The following is a 6,666-nucleotide window of genomic DNA, read 5'->3' as shown; positions in this document are numbered from 1 at the left end:
CCCGTGTATGTGTATCCTCCCACAAATACATTACAGCACGCCTCTGTTCGCACAGCCTCTGAAGCATGTGCAGTGTGGAGTTCCACCTTGTTGCAACGTCGATTATTAGGCGGTGCTGGGGAAGCTTCAGCAATCACTGATGGTTCAGCATACGGCTGGAGTGTACAGGTGACCGGCGGATGTGCGAGCAAAGTCTTCGCACCTTCAGGAGCAGGGCTGGTAACCCCGGATAATTTTTCAGGAAGCAGTGCACCACCAGGTTCAAGGTGTGAGCCAGGCAAGGTATGTGTTTCAGTTCTGAAAGGGCTATGGCAGCCATAAAATTCGTTCCGTTATCACTGACTACCTTGCCTGCCTCAAGATGTACACTGCCCAGCCATAACTGAGTTTCTTGCTGCAAGTACTTGGCCACTACGTCCGCGGTGTGTCTTTTGATGCCCAAACACTTCATTTCCAACACAGCCTGCTGACGCTTACCACTAGCTGTTCGATAATGGGACACCTCGTGTGTAACACTGGCAGCTGCGGATGGAGTGGTTGTGCGACTGTGCTCTGTGGATGAGCTTTCGCTTCTGGAGGAGGAGGAGGAGGAGGAGGAGGGGTGGAGAACGCCTACATCCAACTGTTTCCTAGACCGTGGGCTAGGCAGAACTGTCCCACTATGGCTGTCCACCACATTATCCCAGTGTGCCATGATGGACACGTAACGTCCCTGGCCATGCCTACTTGTCCATGCATCTGTTGTGAGGTGCACTTTTCTACTTACTGATTGCCTCAGTGCATGGACAATGCGGGCTTTGACATGCTGGTGGAGGGCTGGGATGGCTTTTCTTGCAAAGAAGTGTCGACTGGGTAGGTCATAGTGTGGTACTGCGTAGGCCATCAGGGCTTTGAAAGCTTTGCTTTCAACCAACCGGTAGGGCATCATCTCTAATGAGATTAGTCTTGCAATGTGGGCGTTCAAACCCTGTGTACGCGGATGAGAGGATGAGTACTTGCTTTTCCTAACGAGAGTCTCTTGTAGGGTGAGCTGGACTGGAGAGCTTCATATGGTGGAACAAGCGGTGGTGGTGGTGGTGGACATGGCAGATTGAGAGAGGGTTGGTGATGGTACTCTTGAGGTTGACCTACATACAGTGTTTCCTACCAAAAACCTTGTGATTCCCTGACTGCTTTGGCCTTGCGATGATACCTCCACATTTGCTGCTGGTGGTGTCCTAATCGGTGGGCTTACAGTGAGGGAAGCAATGTAGCGTTGCTGACTACCTTCATTCTGAGCAGGTGCACGAAACGGTAAGGGACATTTGGTAGTTAGTCCAGGCTTGCAAGTGCATGCTGGTTAAATGTCTACGCATGCACATTGTATTTACATTTTGGGGATTCTTCCCTCTGCTTAAGGTCTTTGAGCATTTCCTACAGATAACTTTGCACTGATCATTCGGATTTTGGTTAAAAAATTACCACAATCCACTATTCCTACTATGGAATACCCTTTCAGGCATGGCACGCTATGCTACTTTCACTGGATGGCCATGCTGTCCTAAAACTGTTTTTTTGGTTGACAATCGTTTTTGGCCTTAGACGGGCCTGCCAGATGAAAACTGTTGCGATGAAGATGGCTGCTGCGGATCATCCTCCTCCGCTTCTGAGCTACTGTCAGCGGCACCCTCTTCCCCCAATGGCTGCCAATCTGGGTCAACAACTGGGTCATCTATCACCTCCTCTTCAATGTCATGTGCACATTTCTCTGTGTCACCGTGTTAGGTGCTATAGCGTTCGGGACGGGGCACCATAGTCTCATCAGGGTCAGATTCTGCCTCAGTACACTGTGAGGGCAATGTAGTGATCTAAGTCAATGGAACAGCATAATAATCTAGCTGTGGCTGTGCATCAATGCACTCCATGTCCGATTCATCTTGTAATGGGCTGTTAACAATTTCCCTTTCTAACCCAGGCACGGTATGCGTAAAGAGCTCCATGGAGTAACCTGTAGTGTCGCCTGACGCATCCTTCACTTTTGGTTTGGGTGAAGGACACAAGGAAGCGACTTGTTCCTGACCGGGAGTATCCACTGATGACTCACTGCTTTTAAATTTGGAACTTTCTGCAGAGGAGGCGAAAGAGCTAGGGGCTGAGTCAGCAAGGAAAGCCAAAACTTGTTCCTGCTGCTCCAGCTTTAACAGCGGTTTTCCTACTCCCAGATAAGGGAGCCTTCGAGGCCTTGTGTAGCCAGAAGATGATGCTGGCTCAACAGCTCGAGCCTTAGCTGCTATTTTGCTTTTCCCACTACCACCAGATGCTCCACCACCACCACCACCATCATTACCAGCTGGCAACGACCGCCCACGGCCTCTTCCACCAGACTTCCTCATTTTTGGGAAAATGTAACCAAAATAACAACCGTTATATGGTACTGTAAAACAAGGTAGAAGGTGTATCTAAACTTATTGAGAATTTAAATCTCCATTTTTTGGGGGGGAGACTGCACCACAATTTAGGCCCAGTGTATAACACAACACAATGTAAGTGGCAGAAAGTGGCTGGCTGATATGCGACAAACTAACAGAACTGACGTATATCCACTTTGTGAGAATTTCAATCTCCCTTTTTTTGGGGGGACACAGAACCCAAACTCAGGCCCAGTGTATTTTACAAAGCAATGTGAGTGGCAGCAAGTGGCTGGCTGATACACCACAAACTAAGAGGACTGAGGTATATCCACTTTGTGAGAATTTCAATCTCACTTTTTTTGGGGGGAGACTGAACCCAAATTTAGGCCCACTGTATTTTACAACACAATGTAAGTGGCAGAACGTGGCTGGCTGATATACGACAAACTAACAGAACTGACGTATATCCACTTTGTGAGAATTTGAATCTCCCTTTTTTGGGGGGGAGACAGCACCACAACTCAGGCACAGTGTGTAACACAACGCAATGTAAATGGCAGCAAGTGGCTGGAAGATATCTGAAAAAGTCCAAGGACTGTAGTACTATTACTATCTCCCTACAATGATCTCAGGACAAGTATGGCAGCAACAAAAAGGACTGCTGCACACAAAAGTGTGGACAAATAAACAAGATAACTGCAGAAAGGAGCAAAGGTACCGTTACACTAAACGACTTACCAACGATCACGACCAGCGATACGACCTGGCCATGATCGTTGGTAAGTCTTTGTGTGGTCGCTGGGGAGCTGTCACACAGACAGCTCTCTCCAGCGACCAATGATCAGGGGAACGACTTCGGCATCGTTGAAACTGTCTTCAACGATGCTGAAGTCCCCCTGCAGCACCCGGGAAACCAGGGTAAACATCGGGTTACTAAGTGCAGGGCCGTGCTTAGTAACCTGATATTTACCCTGGTTACCATTGTAAAAGTTAAAAAAAAAAAAAAACACTACATACTCACATTCCGATGTCTGTCACGTCCCGCGCCCTCAGCTTCCCGTACTGACTGTGTTAGCGCCGGCCGTAAAGCAGAGCACAGCGGTGACGTCACCGCTGTGCTCTGCTTTACGGCCGGCGCTGACAGTCAGTGCGGGAAGCTGACGGCGGGGGACGTGACAGACATCGGAATGTGAGTATGCAGTGTTTTTTTTTTTTTTTACTTTTACAATGGTAACCAGGGTAAATATCGGGTTGCTAAGCGTGGCCCTGCGCTTAGTAACCCGATATTTACCCTGGCTACAAGTGAACACATTGCTGGATCGGCGTCACACACGCCAATCCAGCGATGACAGCAGGTGATCAGCGACCAAATAAAGGTCCTGATCATTCCCTACGACCAACGATCTCCCAGCAGGGGCCTGATCGTTGGTCGCTGTCACACTATAACGAGATCGTTAGCGGGATCGTTGCTACGTCACCAAAAGCGTGACGTTGCAACGATATCGTTAACAAAATCGTTATGTGTGAAAGTACCTCAACAGGTTTTTTGCTTTTAAAAAAGCAGTTGGTTTGCACAGCAGCGGTGCAAACAGCAATGCAGCTATCAGGGAGCCTTATAAGGCAGCCTAATAAGCTACAGAGCTGATGCACAAAGATATAGCCTCCACTGTCCCTGCAAAACAAAGGTGGTGTTGGACAGTGGAAATCACTACAGCACAAGCGGTTTGGGGGTTAATCTTCCCTCCCTAACTATATCCCTGCTTCTGACGAAGCTGCAGCAACCTCTCCCTATGCTGAGATCGGCAGAAGTAAGATGGCGGTCGGCGTGCATGCCCCTTTATAGCCCCTGTGATGCCGCAGAAAGCTAGCCAATCACTGTCATGCCCTTCTCAAAGATGGTGGGGACCGAGACCTATGTCATCACGCTGCCCACACTCTGCGTCCTTCTTCATTGGCTGAAAAATGGCGGTGAATGCGTAATACGAAACGCGACTTTGGCGCGAAGATCGCCGACCGCATGGCCGATCCCACACTGGGATCGGGTCGGGTTTCATGAAACCCGACTTTGCCGAAAGTCGGCGATTTTTGAATTTGTCTGATCCGTTTCGTTCAACCCTACTTCACATAATTAACTATTGGTAATAACTGAGGGGAATGAGTGAAAATACATAGAAGCAGGAGTGTATACTCTACCAACATTTGAGATAAGTTATATCATTGAGGAAGGACTGTATACATTTCAGATAAGTGATTTCATGACAATATTGTAGTGCTCATTAAAACCTTTTTCTTATACATGTATCTAAAATAGAAACTATATTGTTGATTTTCTATGACAGAAATGTACATGATTACCTTTGCTATCAGTTAATTTCCATACATAGACTATTAACTATTGGTCATCACTCATAAATAGTGTTGAGCATTCCGATACCGCAAGTATCGGGTATCGGCCGATACTTAGCGGTATCGGAATTCCGATACCGAGATCCGATACTTTTGTTGTATCGGGAATCGGTATCGGGATCGATGTGTAAAATAAAGAATTAAAATAAAAAATATTGCTATACTCACCTCTCCAACGCAGCCTACACCTTACCGAGGAAACCGGCAGCCTTGTTTGCTTAAAATGCGCGCGTTTACTGCCTTCCGTGACGTCACGGCTTCTGATTGGTCGTGTGCCGCCCATGTGACCGCGACGCGACCAATCACAACAAGCCGTGACGTAATTTTCAGGTCCTGAATGCCTAATTCTAGGCATTCAGGACCTGAAAATTACGTCACGGCTTGTGATTGGTCGCGTGCCGCCCATGTGACCGCGACGCGACCAATCACAAGCCGTGACGTAATTTTCAGGTCCTGAATGCCTAATTCTAGGCATTTAGGACCTGAAAATTACATCACGGCTTGTTGTGATTGGTCGCGTCGCGGTCACATGGGCAGCACGCGACCAATCAGAAGCCGTGACGTCACGGAAGGCAGTAAACGTGCGCATTTTAAGCAAACAAGGCTGCCGTTTTCCTCGGTAAGGTGCAGGCTGCGTCGGAGAGGTGAGTATAGCAATATTTTTTATTTTAATTCTTTATTTTACACATTAATATGGATCCCAGGGCCTGAAGGAGAGTTTCCTCTCCTTCAGACCCTGGTAACCATCAGGGATACCGTCCGATACTTGAGTCCCATTGACTTGTATTGGTATCGGGTATCGGTATCGGATTAGATCCTTTGCCGGTATCGGCCGATACTTTCCGATACCGATACTTTCAAGTATCGGACGGTATCGCTCAACACTACTCATAAACCTATAGGTTGGGATATATATGTCTATCCCTTCACAAACATACCCCTCCCCACCCATCTCTTCTACTTCTGTGAGGGCGAATTAGTGGAAATTAGGGAAAGCTGCCATGGAGCGGGGCACCATATCGTGCCCCCCTAGGGTACCAACCTCCGCTGGCATGGAGGGAAAGAATTTAATAGATGTCTGTAGGGAAACTATCCCCTTAAATCTACATATTCTGGATGACAAGAAGTGATGATGTAGCGCCCCCACTGCCGCAGGGCCGAGGGGTACCCGGTACCGGGCCTGTGAGTCTCTGCTCTGGGGTTGTCACGGTGGCTAGGCCCTGGTCCGTGGCCCTGCTGAGGGGCGCGCAGTGAATAATAGATATGGTGGATGATGGTGATGCTGTAGTGCAGTGCAGCAAATAACGAGGACACCAGGTTTGCAGTCTCTTTACCTCTTTACTGAAGATCTCTGAGTCCTCAGTCCGGAATCCGGATAACCAGGCTGCGCAAGTCCAGGGGTCCAATGGCACCTCCAGAGTTCTCTTAGCAGGTGGAAATCTGTGCCTTCCTTCTAGCGCTAGGTGTTGCGGTCCTTCCCTGCTGTGCTTACGGAAAGTCCCCACAACTGTTGTGTCTGTTTCTTAAGTTCCCTCACAACTCGATTAGATGATGTTCTGCTAATCCTCCGTCCCTCCCTGATGTTCTGGTTGGGACGGCACCCGTTTGACGGGTAGGCTCGGAGCTCTTCCGGGACCCTAGAGTCGCCCCTCTCCACAAGTTGCCCCCCAAGACTGCATAGGTGATTTAAGTGAGACAGCCCGCCTTAGACTTACTGTCCTGCCGCTGTTTAGAGTATTGCTTGAAGCTGGATGTTGTAATACTCCCTCGGCGTTCCGGCCACCGGTAGTGCGCCTCAGTAGGATGTTGCCTCGGTCTTACAGCACGACTCCTACTGGTATTTCTCCTATTGCTTTGATCTCGTTTCTCA

This window comes from Ranitomeya variabilis, chromosome 4 (genome assembly GCF_051348905.1).
Source record: "Ranitomeya variabilis isolate aRanVar5 chromosome 4, aRanVar5.hap1, whole genome shotgun sequence".
Classification (NCBI taxonomy): Eukaryota; Metazoa; Chordata; class Amphibia; order Anura; family Dendrobatidae; genus Ranitomeya; species Ranitomeya variabilis.
The sequence above is the reverse complement of the archived record's forward strand: the minus strand, read 5'-3'. Positions refer to the sequence as shown.